This window comes from Prorops nasuta, unplaced genomic scaffold (genome assembly GCF_024137725.1).
Source record: "Prorops nasuta isolate Cenicafe-Biocafe unplaced genomic scaffold, Cenicafe_Pnas_1.2 PNAS00001, whole genome shotgun sequence".
NCBI classification, from domain to species: domain Eukaryota; kingdom Metazoa; phylum Arthropoda; class Insecta; order Hymenoptera; family Bethylidae; genus Prorops; species Prorops nasuta.
The window spans coordinates 15988400-16004645 of NW_027116798.1; the positions used below are offsets into that span (position 1 = coordinate 15988400).

A 16246-nucleotide genomic window follows, 5' to 3' on the forward strand; every position below is an offset into this window, starting at 1 on the left:
ATAAAAAACCATGGTGGATATTACGCGTGTGAACGGTGCATCGTGAGAGGCGTTAGAATAGAAAACTGCACTATTTACCCTGAATTAAAATGTAAATTAAGAACTCATGAATCGTTTTGCAATCGACTCAACCCAGAACATCACACTGGGACATCTCCACTTCTACGTTTGCAAAATTGCGACATGGTTAAAATGTTTCTCCTGGACTTCATGCACTTAGCCTGTTTAGGAGTGATGAAGAGATTATTTACGGAGTATTGGTTAAATAAAAAATCTTCGACAAAAATAAGTTTTGGTAATAAGCTTATGCTTTCACAAATGCTAATTTCCTTACGGTCACAAATACCTATAGAATTTCAACGTACAACGCGTGATGCCTCTGCTTTTTAGATATTCCGCTGTCAATTTCCTACTTTCACCCACCGTATACCTGTAAAATGAAAAATCATAAATTAATGGATTTTTCATAATTGTATGCTTCTAAAAGTTTGATCATAACACTTTTTAAATATTAGCCTCATATTGCATAGAATTTTAGTGCAAACTGAGTTGAGAGCCCTTCTTTTCTCAGAATGTGGTATTAAATTTATTATTTTGTTGACATCTTCTTTAACTCCAGGTCTGAATATAAACATAGGGTTCTGGCATATCCTATGCCAAACCAAGGTCATTTTTATCTTCCTCTGTATATTCAGAATCAGGAACTACTACGGAGAATATCGTTGAAGCCTCTGCTTTTCAGATATTCCGCTGTCAATTTCCTACTTTCACCCACTGTATGCCTGTACAATGAAAAATGATAAATTATTGGCATTTTCATAATAATAAGGTTCTAGATGTTTTAGTCATATCGATTGTTAAATATTATCCTCTTATTCCTTAGATTTTTAGTCCAAACTGGATGGCAAGCCCTTCATTTATCACAATGTGGCTTTAAATTTATTACTTTTTTAATATTTTTATTAACTTTATGTCTTAACATCACCATTGAGTTCTGGTATATCCTATGCCAACCATAGGTTATTTTTATCTTCCTCTGGACATTCTCAATCAGAAAATACCACAGAGAATATCAATAAAGTCTTTGCTTCTTAAATATTCTGCTGTCACACACAATTTTATCTCCTTTTCAATTGTACAAATGTCATTTGCAAAATACTAAGCTAATGACTTATTATGATTAATATATCATTCTAAAGAATTCTCATCATAACATTCATCAATCATTAGTCTTATATTTTAAAGAATTTTACTTTGTACTCACTAGCAGGTGTTTCTTTTTCCAGGCTTCAGTTTCAAACACCAAGTTTTTGTATATTTTAATAATTAACTGCTGCTGTCTATATCACCATTTGCATTTCTTACTTTTAAATATAGAATTTGTCCGGATAGTTGATATTACAATTATCAATGTTATAGTATCGTTACCATGGAAATCCATTTTGATAATTTTAAACTTCTCCGTTTATTGCACAACTTTCTAGCCAAAAATCTTTTTTCAAACTTTTCTTATGCAAAACATTATATTAACCTGAAAACATAAAATCCCACAAAGTACCACAAAATATTAAATTTTAATATATTTTACAGTGCTGTGTTACTTATCTGATTCTGTTTCAGACTCTTTCATGTATTCATTCCTTTAGTTTGTTTAACAACTTTATAGCCAAAAATCTTTTTTCAAACTTTTCTTCATATAAAACATTATATCTTTCTAAAATGAGGTGGCATTACAAGAATCTTAACCTGAAAACATAAAATCCCACAAAGTACCACAAAATATTAAATTTTAATATATTTTACAATGTTGTGTTACTTATCTGATTCTCCACCAGACTCCTTCATGTATTTATTCCTTTAGTTTAATTATCTACACTTTGAATTATATCATACTATTTTTATCCCAACAGAGTAATTTTGATTTTGACAGTTCTATCAAAATCGATCGAAATTTAGGGTTATGCCGGTATTGAATATAGCAGTTGAATATAGCAGCCAACTTCAGCCCGAGACATACAGATCAGCCCGAGACATACAGAGAGAAAAGGGAGAAGAATTTCAACTTCGGCATATATATAGCTAACAGAGTATGAGATCTCTGGATTGCGTGAACCGATTTTAATGTTTATGGGCTCAAATGAAAGCTCATTCAAAACCATTTTAAGAAAAGCTTTGCTTAAATCATGATAGTGGATTATTCACAAAGAAAAATCGGTTTAAAAATTAGGACAGCCAAACTTGCTGTATAAAAGAGTAGTGCCTCGACGGCCGTATATACATGTCATTATCTACTTTTTTGTGTACTTGCCGTCGAGACACTACCGTGTCTCTTGATATGTTGAAATAATTATGCTTGCGTACTTTAAAATGTTGCATACTATTACACCAATTTACCTTAGGTTTTTATTATGCTTGATCTCATTTACTTACAAAATATAATTTTTACAGCTGTCATTGTTAATAAAACTGCAGTGCATTGCTTTAATTTCTTTTTTCTACTGACTTTTTTGTAATATATATTCTTTATTTAGCCTTCACCATTGAGGCAAATTGCACAGTTTTATTCAAAATTCCATCTGATAGATTGGTTTCATTATATTTAGAAATTGGAGCACTTAAAAGTTCTTTAATTATATATATTAAATCTTTTAATTTGTATCCTTTTGTCTTTTAACCTTCAACAAACAAAAATTACCACAAAGTATATTCATTTTAATTATAATTGATATAATAATTAGTAGCCATAAATACTTATCTGATACTTAAACTTCTTTCATGGTATAATTGAAATCCATCTGTCAAAACATTTATGATACTTGATAAGATTTTAGAATGTGTTTTAGAATGGACTGTACAAAGCTAATACGTGACTGCTCCCAATTCAACTATGTATAAGATTAATTAAAATTGAATACGTTTGTCAAAGGCAGCTACTTTCTCCACCATTTTGTCCCCATCAAAATTTAGGACGTTTGATACTCTACCCCTAACCTAAATTAAAATCACTTTTAGCAATTGTAATTTTTTACAGTTAGCATTCAGAAATTAAGAGGGGAGACTCATATAAAAAAAATTTTATTTGCGTTTTTTTTATGGCTTAAAAATTTTATTTAATATGTAAAGAATGTATTCCCAAAGTCTGAGCCTTTAAAAAATATTATAAAGGTCTTTTTAGAGACATCAAAGCTATGTGCTTGAAAAGCGCTCAGTTCAAGAATACGTTTAAGAACTTTTCAGTTCGAAACCTTTAAACGCGTTTTTCTGAAAACGTAAAATTTTCCGCGCTGTAGAATGTAACTCAAAAACCATGAAGGATAGAGGGGAGGAGGACAATCGGAATACATTTAGAATGGTCACAAAATCGTATGCTTGATGAGCCACTTCACATGAAGTTTGTAGCGGCGCTAATGTCAGTGAGGACAGCAATAACTAAAAGAAGAGACGGAAATTTTAAAAACTATTCAAATCACAACATAATTGTAATGAATAACGAAATAATTATTATCTAATCTTTATCTTTAATATTATGTTAGTAAAATCGTAATAATCAATTTTGTAAATTATTATCGTAAATTCTAAAGTCAAATTTGTTAGCAGTAAAATATTAAAAATTCTTTAAGATAACGAATTATTCAATTATTTATTTATCCTATTGGATTTTTGTTTGTGAAGTACAATCTTTTTATTATATATTAACAGGATTATACTAATTTAAACTTTAATAAAATCTTGATAAATCAGAGTTTAAATATATTTTATTTTTAATTGATTATATTAATTGAAATCCACATCTTTAAATTTTAAGTAAAAGAATATGATGAAAGAATCGAGTAAAAAGAAAAATAATTGTAATGAAAGTAACAGAAGAATAAAAGAATTTAGTATTTTATTAAGTAATGTAAATTAACATAAACATTATTGTTTAGTTAAACTATAGGTTCAACTTTGATTATAAACTCAATAATTTTCTTGTTGTAAATATATTAATGTTCAAATCTTTATTCTTAAAAATACAAATGTTTATTCAACAATTTTTATTAATAAAATAATCCGATAATTCTATCTTATTGGTTAACATTTTTTAAAAGATATATTGTGTAATTACTTAAGATTTTAATGAGATATAATATCTAAAACAGGTACAACAATATTTGTGCGAAACAGTGCCTCAAGTTGGCTCCGAACCTGTGGTCAGAAAGGAAGGCCTTATTCTAAAATAAAGTATTCAAAGCCAGGTTATGTGGTAAAAGAGTTTTTATTTAATATACAAAAGTTTACACTAATTTTACAAAAGAACCGCTAAGTTAAAATAATCGACTTCCTAGGGAATTTGTCGTCGTCAAATTCCAGGGAATTTCGGTAAACGAAGTTTCCCAAGAACCCCAGAGACTAGAATTCCCCAGAAAGGAGCGCGGACTTATAAGCTCCCGGACTGGACAATTTCCCTAGGGTATTCCCTAGTAAAATCCCCAGCCCCGGGAGGAAGCGAAGTTGGAGAAGTGGTTTTAGGGAAGGGGAAGTCCCCTTGCCCTTCGGCCGCCTTCTCCAAGAGCTCTAGTGGCTCCGAGCCACCCCAACCCTTAGGGTGAATTCTACCCCTCCCACTACCCGACTCGTCGAGAGCCCTGGACTTGGGGGTCGGAACACTGGGTCCGAGGTAGTCCTCGGAGGCAGTGTGGAGGGGAAGGAGAGGGTTGAATTTCTCCCGGGCAGTCCCCGGAGAAATCTCCCTTAAGGAGGGAGGAATGTGCCGCAGAGGGGTAGTCCCCTCTTGGTAGGCAGTGGGCGGTGGGTGATACTTACCAAAGTATGCTCCCAATGAGTTCGCCGGTGGAGGCGCTCTTGCTGGCCAATAGGAGGCGCTGCCGTTGAGGCGTCAAAAAAGGAAGAAGCCGTGGAGGCGTAAAAGATGCTGCTGTTGCTGCGGTCAAGCAGCTGTCGAGCTAGTTTGGGGTGCGATGGGTCCTTATCAAGGACCCATCTATATAATTACGCGACACTAATCTTGCCAGCGAGAGAGCTGCCGCGGGCGCTGGCCACCTAGTGGCCAAGCGCGCAAGTAGTGTCGCTTCGCGGCCGCGACGCGCCAGGGCCAGAAGACGCGCAAGCGCGCCGCGGAGAGAGAGACAGATAGAGCGACTAGACGCTGTCGGTCTAGCCGTCTATTGTGAGCGCAATAGAGATGGGAGATATAACAGAGAAATGCGGAATCTACTTCGCAACATTTTCTGCTCCTCCCAATCTCGAACAAACTCCCCCCGTTGACGCGATGGCGTCAAAACAAGGAAGAAAGAGTGTAGTCAGTTTAAACCAATTTTATTTACAAAAAAAAAATAAAATAAAAGATATAAAAACAGATAAGGACGAGACGACTATTTACAGGGCTTCATTTGAAGCTTCGCGGAATTTAATTCCAGGGCCGGAGTCCACCGGAGTATAATTTTTCCCTGAGGGGCCCAGGCCTTCCATCTCCGCAGTTTGAGGGCCGAATATAGCGGCACCTCGATTGTCTGCCCGAAGGCTCGGACAATAATTTTTTGCGCATTGCGCTCGATTTCCCTGGCGCTGGGATCGTCTAAGACTTTCCCAGCCCAGTTCGTCGAGGCAATGCGCTTCTGGGCGGCAACCACGGGCCTCCGACGTCGCGGGTTCGATGGTGGTTTCCGCGGCGTTGGTGGTGGTGGCTTCTCTTTTTGCCCCGCCGGGAGAACGTGGCCGAACAGCCGTAGAAATTCCGCTTCCTCCCGGGGGACATGCAATTCGAGGACATCGTCCCCCTCGTCCTCGTACCCTACGCCCAAGAGGTGGGCCCATGGATAGTCCGCCATGATCAATCGTTCTGCACCGAAAAGGCAAATGATGAGTACGAAGACTCAGTAAGTATCGTGGGAGTTTTGGAAGAAAAGACATGGCGGAGATCATAAAGTGTTCCTGAAGGTTTGGAACAGGAAACAGGGCGACCTGACGAGTCCCAGGACGCCCGAGAGGGAAGGTGGTAACCTGAAGAGTCCCAGGAAACCCAGAAGGAGAAAGTTAAGCGACCTGAAGAGTCCCAGGAAGCTTGAAAAGGAAAGATGACAACCTGAAGAGTCCCAGGATGCCGGAAAGCAGGGTAAAGATAGACCCTGATACGACCCAAAGCGAGGGTTAAGAAGGGAGTTTACAGAGTTGCGAGAGACTCCGTTGAATCTCTTTTCTCGCGGTTTTAACTATCGCTACGCGAGCTACCCCGTCTACTCCAGGAACTAGTTTGAGAATCCGCCCCAAGGTCCACATGCGCGGGGGATTGTTAGGTACTTTAACAAGAACTAGATCTCCTTCACCAAATTCCGAGTTAGAATTTTGCCATTTCGGCCTATGCTGCAGAGTATGTAAGTATTCGGAAGACCATTTCTTCCAAAATGTCTCGGTGATTCGATTCACGGTTTGCCAACGGTTTAATGATGATTCGCGTAAATCCAAGGTGGAAAGTTCAGGGGGGGAATTTAACGCCCGTCCTGACAAGAAATGCCCCGGAGTGAGTACGTCCAAAGACTCTGGATCATCATGTAACCGCGATATAGGTCGTGAATTTAGGCAGGCCTCAATCTTAGTTAGTAGTGTGGTCATTTCCTCGAAATTAGGCACGAAAACTCCAAGGGAGCGCTTCAGGTGGTGTTTCATACTTTTTACAGCACTTTCCCAAAGACCGCCCCAGTGGGGAGTAGCGACCGGAATGAATTTCCACTCGATTTCACGGATGGACTCGGTGGGTTGAGCGCGGGCGGCTTCTAAGGCACATCGGTAGGCGCGTTTTAGTTCCGCGTCCGCTCCTTGAAAATTAAGGCCGTTGTCTGAGTACATAACGGCGGGTTTTCCACGACGAGAAATGAATCGAGACAGCGCAGCGAGGAAGGCCTCGGTATCCAATCGAGAAACGAGTTCCAAGTGAACAGCACGGGTGGATAGACATACGAACACTGCCACGTAACATTTCATGGATTTTGCGTTACGACCGTGATGCAATTTAACTAAGAAAGGCCCAGCATAGTCTACTCCGGTGTGTTCAAAAGTGAAGCTTCGCGAAACCCTAGCGGCAGGGAGTGATCCCATAAGCTGGTTACCGAGTTTAGCGCGTTCGCGAACACACGTGACGCATTTGTGAACGCATGATTTTACTAGATTTCGCGCATTCACGACCCAAAACTTTTGTCGCAACGTGGACAAAGTTAGTTGGAGCCCCCCGTGAAGTGTATCTAGGTGCGTTTGCCTAATGAGTATGGCCGTTAAGTGGCAATCCGGAAGAATAATGGGGTGTTTCATGTGTTCAGAAATTTCGGCATTCCGAAGCCGCCCCCCTATTCTTAAAATTCCTTGTGAATCAATGACCGGGTGTAAGGAAAGAAGCTTTGACCGCGACGGTAAACGTAACCCATGATTCAAGGCTGAGATTTCGCTCGCGAAGTGTGTTCGTTGAACAACCTTTATCAAGGCTTCAATCGAACTGCGAATTTCCGATGCAGACAGGAGGAAGTCCTCCCATTGGCCGGTTTTCCTGGTCCGCTGGACAAATCGAAGAACATAAGCCATAACTCGGACCAGTTTAGACCAAGACGAAAACTGATCAAAAAACCAACACTCAGTTGTGTCGAATTGAGCTGTTAACGCTACCTTTCGACTTTCTTCCGCGGTTTCAAAGACCTGAACGGGATTTGCGGTGTGCTCACGGAGAAAAGCAGGCCCATGCCACCAAAGTGAGTCCTCTGATAACTGTTGAGCACTGGTTCCTCTTGAGCACAAGTCTGCAGGATTCAACTTAGTGGGTACATAATGCCTGCTGGCTTCCGATAAATGCGTTTGGATATATGAAACGCGATTAGCCACAAACGTCTTCCAATGCACAGGTTGCTTTGCTATCCAGGCTAAAGCGACTTGCGAATCCGAATAGCAACGAATCGCATCACAACTCCCGACCAAGCTTCCCTTGACGTGAACCAATAACTTGACTAGAAGGGCAGCTGCGACCAACTCCAGACGAGGGATTGAAGTGGTCTTGATCGGAGCGACCTTTGTTTTGGACATCACTAAATGTACCGAGAGGTTACCGTCCTCATCAGTGAGGCGTTCATAAACGACTGCGCCGTACGCAAGTTCTGAGGCGTCACAAAATCCAATTAATTCGCGTTTTCCAGTAGTAAGTGATTGTCCGGTCCACCGTGGAATCCGTAAAGTCTGTAAGTCTCGGAGATGCTCATAGCACTTGAGCCATTTTGACTGAATAGGCTCAGGAATTTCTTCGTCCCAAGAGAGTTTAAGCAACCAGGTGGATTGCATTAACTGCTTTAGAGTGATGACTATTGGAGAAATCCATCCCAATGGATCGAAGATCTTAGCATTCTCTGATAATAGGATGCGTTTGGTTAGTACACCAATGTGTGAAGGAGAAACACGGAAGCGGAAGCTATCATCCCCGTGATCCCAATATATGCCCAAGACTTTACTTGATCCAGCAGGATCCTCAAAGAAAGAATGCAGCTCGGTAGGTTCAAGCGGGGAAGACCCCGGTTGATTGAATGCCCATTTGCTTAAGGAGAAGCCCCCTTTTGCCAGTAGAGCGATGAGTTGTTCCCTGACCGAACTAAGTTGCTGTAAGTCATGGGCCCCAAAAAGTATATCGTCTACATAAGTAGAATTTAAAAGCACATCCTGCGCGAGAGGGAAGTTAGCTCCGTCCGTGTAAGCTAATTCGCGCAAAACTCGCGAGGATAGGAACGGTGCCGGTCCAGTACCGTAGGTCACCGTGTTGAGTTCGAATGCCTGAAGCTCACCGGAATCAGACTTCCATAAAATGTTCTGATACTTGCGGTCCTCAAAACGCACAAGAATCTGTCGGAACATTTTAACAATGTCAGTGACGCCTACATAACGAAAGGAACGCCAATTCATCAGGATCCGCGTGATGTCCTGTTGGAGTTTGGGTCCAATGAATAGCGTATCATTAAGCGAGACGCCAGTAGAGGTTTTAGAAGATGCGTTGAATACAACGCGAATCTTTGTTTTCTGGTTCTCGGTCTTAAAAACGGCATGATGAGGCAGAAAGACGCGAAAATCAGAGTTCAAAGGAACAGGAGACATATGTCCTAACACTTGATACTCCTGTAAGAAGTGAGAATAACTTTCAGCTTGTTCTGGAGAGGTTTCCAATCGCCGAAGTATTCGTTTTAAGGTTTTCTCTGCTACCCGAGAGGAAGAACCTAAGCTGTGCTTCTCGATGTCAGATCGAAAAGGTAAAGCAACGACAAAACGACCTGAAGAGGTGCGTGATACCGTATTCACAAAATGTTGTTCACAGAGGGAGTCCTCTGTGGACATGGGTTTGACTTCCGGAACTTCTTCCAGTTCCCAGAAGTCGCGAAGAGTTTTTTCTACCTCAAAGCAATGATGCACCGTGACACAATGAGAGCGACCAGCCTTGGGTACGACCCCCGAAACGATCCACCCGAAAATAGTCCGCTGAGCAAGCAACGTATGATCAGGAGAATGCATGTACGGGCCTTCCATCAATGCTGCAAGATAGTCTGCACCAATGAGCACATCAATTGGAGCCCTGGTTGAAGCGAAGTTATCAGCCAGATCAATTTCGCTAAGTGCTGGAAAGGACGACGGAGAATAAGTCGGAGGCATATACTGAGTAATCCTGGGTAAGATCAATGCAGTTACGTCCAACGAGACACCGTGTCGTGATAGAGAATGAAGCGTAATCTGTACCTCTGCTCGAACGTTTTGAGCCGAATTCAGAGAGACGCCATGAATGGTCGCGTTGACACGTTTTCGTGATACCCGTAGCTGCTGAGCTAGATTTTCCGAAATAAAGGAAGTTTCAGAGCCTGTGTCAACTAAACCGCGGACTATAATACGAGAACCGTCATGAGCGTCGATTCTGGCAGAGAAAGTGGCCAAAAGCACTGATCGGGTGTCGGAAACACTAAGATGTGTTGTAGTATTCGAGCTAGAGGGTTCTGGCTCGGAAAAGGAGTTGACCGCGGGGGTAGACCCCCGTCCCTTGCTCCCCCCGGTGCCAGATTTGTCAAAATGTAATAAAGTATGATGCATTTTACTACATTTCCTGCATCGTGACGAAGAAGAGCAATTGGAGCAACTATGCCCGGGCCTCAGACAGTTGATGCAAAGATTCTGTGAAAATGCGAACTTTGAACGTGCCTGAGGGGTCAATGCAAGGTAGTCCTTGCACTGATACAAGAAATGGTTACTACCACAGTGAGCGCAACCGGTACTATTCACGCTAGTAGCGTGTGACTTCAAGGATCTCCCCGATTCCTTTTTGGAAGTTCTAGGTTTGTTACCTAATGATTGCAAAGAGTTAATGTGACGCGTTAGAAACTCCGAAAATTGAAGAAAGGTGGGGTAATCCTTGCTGCTTCCCAGATACATCTCCCAGGCCAAGCGGAGGGTGTCATCCAGTTTGTTCTTCAGTGAATGAACAATGATGGGATCCCAATGATCGACGCCGTAACCCATAGTTTTGAGGGCGTTGAGCGCAACCGTGACCGAGTCCCTAACTTCCTTGAGAACTTTAAAATTGTCACCCCGAAGCGTGGGTACTTGCGAGATCTGGTCCAAGAACGTATCCGTGATCATTCGTCTGTCAGTATACCTAGCTACTAGAGTGTCCCATGCTATCTCATAGTTCTCGGAGGTGATCGCTAAAGATTTAATAACCGTAGCCGCTTCACCTTGCAAGCAAGATTTTAGGTAGTGGAACTTGTCTCGTCCGGAGACATATGCCTTTTCATGAACAATGGAACTGAATGTTTCATAAAAGTTGTTCCATTCTAAATAATCCCCGGAAAACTTCGGCAAATCGATAATTGGAAGCCTAATGTGGTTCATTTCGCCTGAAGGCGCCGTGGGAACTGATGCTGGCATCACCTGATTGGAGCGAAGTTCATCTAAATGTCCTAGGATGTATTCTTCCGCGTCACTATGGGCATCAAGGGCCGCTTCATACCAACTTTCGGTTACGTAATCCATTTTAGCTAATTCAGCCGGTTTAGTATGAGTAGTGATCTTAACGTGAGTTTTATGCAACACCTTAAGCCACTTCTCGACGGCCGCAAGCCTATCCTCCAAGAAAGGGAGGGTGAAGTTGCGTACTCCACGTTTCTTAATGTTAACGACCAACCGAACGAATTCATCCCGAATCATGGGCACGTAATTGATCGCTTCTAGTAATTCCCCTGAGCTAGGCGTAGTCATCTTGAATCTCTATTCCAGAACAAACCACAATCTTAACCCAGTCAGAATCTCCAACTTAAAAACACTGATGCACTTCGAACGTTTTTTGCCGGAAATCCGGCTCGAAGGACCATAAATTTGTGCGAAACAGTGCCTCAAGTTGGCTCCGAACCTGTGGTCAGAAAGGAAGGCCTTATTCTAAAATAAAGTATTCAAAGCCAGGTTATGTGGTAAAAGAGTTTTTATTTAATATACAAAAGTTTACACTAATTTTACAAAAGAACCGCTAAGTTAAAATAATCGACTTCCTAGGGAATTTGTCGTCGTCAAATTCCAGGGAATTTCGGTAAACGAAGTTTCCCAAGAACCCCAGAGACTAGAATTCCCCAGAAAGGAGCGCGGACTTATAAGCTCCCGGACTGGACAATTTCCCTAGGGTATTCCCTAGTAAAATCCCCAGCCCCGGGAGGAAGCGAAGTTGGAGAAGTGGTTTTAGGGAAGGGGAAGTCCCCTTGCCCTTCGGCCGCCTTCTCCAAGAGCTCTAGTGGCTCCGAGCCACCCCAACCCTTAGGGTGAATTCTACCCCTCCCACTACCCGACTCGTCGAGAGCCCTGGACTTGGGGGTCGGAACACTGGGTCCGAGGTAGTCCTCGGAGGCAGTGTGGAGGGGAAGGAGAGGGTTGAATTTCTCCCGGGCAGTCCCCGGAGAAATCTCCCTTAAGGAGGGAGGAATGTGCCGCAGAGGGGTAGTCCCCTCTTGGTAGGCAGTGGGCGGTGGGTGATACTTACCAAAGTATGCTCCCAATGAGTTCGCCGGTGGAGGCGCTCTTGCTGGCCAATAGGAGGCGCTGCCGTTGAGGCGTCAAAAAAGGAAGAAGCCGTGGAGGCGTAAAAGATGCTGCTGTTGCTGCGGTCAAGCAGCTGTCGAGCTAGTTTGGGGTGCGATGGGTCCTTATCAAGGACCCATCTATATAATTACGCGACACTAATCTTGCCAGCGAGAGAGCTGCCGCGGGCGCTGGCCACCTAGTGGCCAAGCGCGCAAGTAGTGTCGCTTCGCGGCCGCGACGCGCCAGGGCCAGAAGACGCGCAAGCGCGCCGCGGAGAGAGAGACAGATAGAGCGACTAGACGCTGTCGGTCTAGCCGTCTATTGTGAGCGCAATAGAGATGGGAGATATAACAGAGAAATGCGGAATCTACTTCGCAACATTTTCTGCTCCTCCCAATCTCGAACAATATTTTCTTAGAGTATCAGTAATAGTTCATGTTCTTTGGCTGATAATCATTGAATAATCATACTATGCATAACAAATTTATAATTTACAATTTTTTCGTAACATTTTTGTTCTTACAATTTTTTCGTTATGTATTGTATTAAAGGACTTAGTTAAAAAATGTCCTCTCATAACAAGGTATAAATGTACAACTTTCATTGTGAGATCTTTTCTATGCTCTTGACATCCAACGGATGGTACGTTTCCAATTTCTTCGAACTTGTCTAAAATTGTATAGAATATGTCTAACTTTATTCCGCAACTTTGAACAACATCTAAGACAGTCTTTTCTAACAATTTAGTCAAGTTGAATAAATTATCACTCGCATAACATAAAGATCCATGACTCATTAAATATACCACTTTATCTCTTTGTTTGCTAACGCTAGAGCGTAAACTATTGGAACATGGTAAACATTTTGACGACCGACAAATTTTTTGAACTATGTATCCTGCTATATAAGCTTGAACTTCATCGCTTGTGGATACATTATTATAATTATGATCAATGGCAGGTGATACTGATGAATTTGGAGTGACTTTATCTACATCGTCATTATTATTATTCGAGTCAGTTAAGTCAAGCCGGCCTTCCAACATTTGATCTAGTTTTTGTAACCACTGATCTTTGGATGGTTTGTCTGTCGTTAATACAGTTTTCTCCATTAAAACTTTTAACAAATCAGAACCATTCACATTACCGCCTTTTGGTGGCTTGACTAACGAATAACAACACAGTAATCTAAATACTTGTGTGAATAATAACGGATCTGGATGGTCGTTACTTCCACATGCATTGCGCATCATGCCGAAAAATCTCTAAATAGAAATAAAAATGGAATATTAAAATTAATCTTATTTTACGCAAATTATACAGGATGAAACAGCACCTAATCTGTTACGAAACATTAACACTCATAGCAGTTTGGAAAGAAATTGCAGATCCCAAACATTCTGCTTAAGACATGGACGGGAGTCTGGTCTTAAAATCTAAATTGCAGATGGCAATCTTCTATGATACAGACACTAATTCTAGATGTTCTTCCAAACTGGAAATTAAATGTTTTAGATCTGCAAGATATTTGTTAAAATATATGCTATTAGGAAACGCTGTAATTAAATATTATTAAAAATCATTTAAGGCGAATATTACAATATTTAAAAGAATATTTTATATGCTATCTTTGATTATATATTATTTATATTACATAAATAGAGGTGCTGAAGTGTGCGTGCGTTGTATTTGCATAGAGATCGTGCACAACACTTCAGCAAATCCTACATTTATATGCAATATGAAATTCAAATATTCCAGAACTGTCTGAATTAAAAAATAAATTTATTTTGGTGTCTTGTAACACTGTAGATCTGCCACGTTCCCTTGCAATAAAAATATATCTATTCATTTCATAAAGTATGAGATAATGATGAATGGTTCCTTTAAAAATTGCAGTTTTCCCTAAAACACTGTTAAGCTTCTTTATTGGTAATTGCGTTCAATTTTTATACTAATTGAAATAGTTAAATTCTATCTGTTAAAATAAATATAACTATTACCTCCAATGCATCCTGATTTAATCGCGCTGTCATTAAATAAATATAATTGCACTCTTCCTGCAACATTTCCAAAATTTCTATTGTTGCACGCAAAGTAATTTTGAAGCCTGTCAATGTACTTTGCGAAATTGGCATGCGTAATTTCTCATGATTTAGATGAGCTTCCCAATCAATTAAATATTTTTCGAACGTTAAAATAGCCTGTAATTAAACATATACAATATTAATTAATGTATAGAAGTGTATGCAGAAACAAGGAATTTTTGCTCCAAAGTTTGTTTTTAAATAAATGCATGAGATATATCGCTGTATTCTATCAATAATAATGGAGTAATAAAAGTTGTTGAAAATTATACATCATTCGTAGCGATAACAAAATGCGTAATAGAAAAAATATATTTCTGCAATATCAGAGAAAAACACGTTTAATCCATGCCGTAATTCATGAATTTGTAAAAGTTTATTTTTCATTGAAAATCATATTAAATAGATCAAAAATGTTTAATATTTCAAACTTGTAATTTCTTTAAAGGCAATACGTAGTTTAAAACGCGGTTATACCTAACTGTAGAGTGTAGAATTCAGTAGTTTAATTGGTATACATAAGTTCCTACAAAGTCATAATTAAATAACACAATAAGTTTTTACACGGTACCTTTAGAAGATTCCGTGAATAAAATTAATTAAAGTCATTGCAGTAACATATTGCAATATTCATGAGATATTTAACCGATTTTTGACATCATTTTATAATATTTGTTTAACACAATTATTAAAAAGTGAACAAATAACCTGCTTATGTACATTGGTGCTATCTATTCGAAGGGCATCTTTAGGGGTTCGTGACATCATTGCGGTGATCAACTTACCAATTCTTTCAATGAATTTTTGCGTTGCAGATGAATCTTTCAACTGCGTACATTTTTCATCATTTTGATAAAATGACATCGCAACACGCACTGTGTCAGAAAATAACTGGAACAAATACATATTTAAACTAAATTAATCTTTTATGATAAATATAATTAATATATTTTAATTTTATATATGTATATTTTTAAATTCGTTATAAAACACAAAATAAGAAATATTAGTAAACCTATTCTAATATTCTCAATAAAAATACAAAGCAAGTTCTGTTTAAATTAATGCTTTTACTTAATTTTATAAAAAAAAGTTTCATAAGCATTTAAAAAAATATAAAAAAGCAAATAGAAAACGTTATAGAAAAATTGAAATAGATTTAAAGTTATATAACAAAAATGTTCTTTTGTTTCACGAGAACAAAGTTCTGTATGAAAAGATTTTAAAACAAACCTCAAAAGCTAGCGGGACGTTCATTTTCTGATAACCCTGCGGATTAAGGTGTGATGGAGTCAATTTATACGCTATTCTTAAATTCGCTCGTGGATAATTTTCTAAATTCAAGAGGGAATTCCAATGCTCCAGTTTTATGAGACCGTCGGGTGTCTACAAATTTATGAAATAACATAAAGGTCTGATTATATTAAAATTTCACATAAAAATACTAACTGAAAATTCTGTTCGTTTTACAATGCCATTTCGAAAACATTTTATGAGGTGTGGAAAATCAGACATAAAACGTAATTTTTTTGACTGATCAAATGGATGTGTACAGGATATATTCTGTTCTGTTATACCAAAAAGCTTCCACATTTTGCGGTTCCATGTTGCACCATCCGTAGTGACTACATCAACATGAAAACCAGAGTTCCCAAGCAGAATAATGCATTCTAAAATCAACTTATGCAAAGTCTCACTGATAACTGAGTTTCTGCTGACAAAACAACCTAATGCTTGGACCCAAACTCCTCGGAAGGGTTGAAACATAAAAACCAAAGCATGGTCTCCTCGCATGTTTTCTTCTTTCTTCGACATATTTTCACCCAAATAGACAAACCCGTTTAATAGCATTGTATTACGGTTAAACGAAATGGATTCACTCAATTTCATCTCATCTACTAATAGTGTTCCTGTAAATATAATGATTTGTTTAACAAAATAAAAAAGAGCAAATAATTGTTATTTAATCACAAACACATCAGAAATATAAAGGATTAGGTACCATCCAGGATAGCATAAATGATCTGGACACGTTGGAAGTAATTAAAAGGATTCAGGTTTAGCAATGTTTTTATAAATATTCTCATCTATTTT

The 16246-nt window shown here is 39.4% G+C and overlaps 1 long non-coding RNA gene across 1 annotated transcript; it reads right to left on the reverse strand.

The window, feature by feature from the left end:
• Positions 1 to 15015: 15015 nt before the first annotated feature.
• LOC136780765 (uncharacterized) lies at positions 15016 to 15820 on the reverse strand. The gene is made up of 3 exons (XR_010823856.1): positions 15602 to 15820; positions 15386 to 15538; positions 15016 to 15043 (listed from the first exon to the last, which is right to left on the reverse strand). It is a non-coding gene; the product is annotated as an uncharacterized lncRNA (long non-coding RNA).
• Positions 15821 to 16246: the final 426 nt, after the last annotated feature.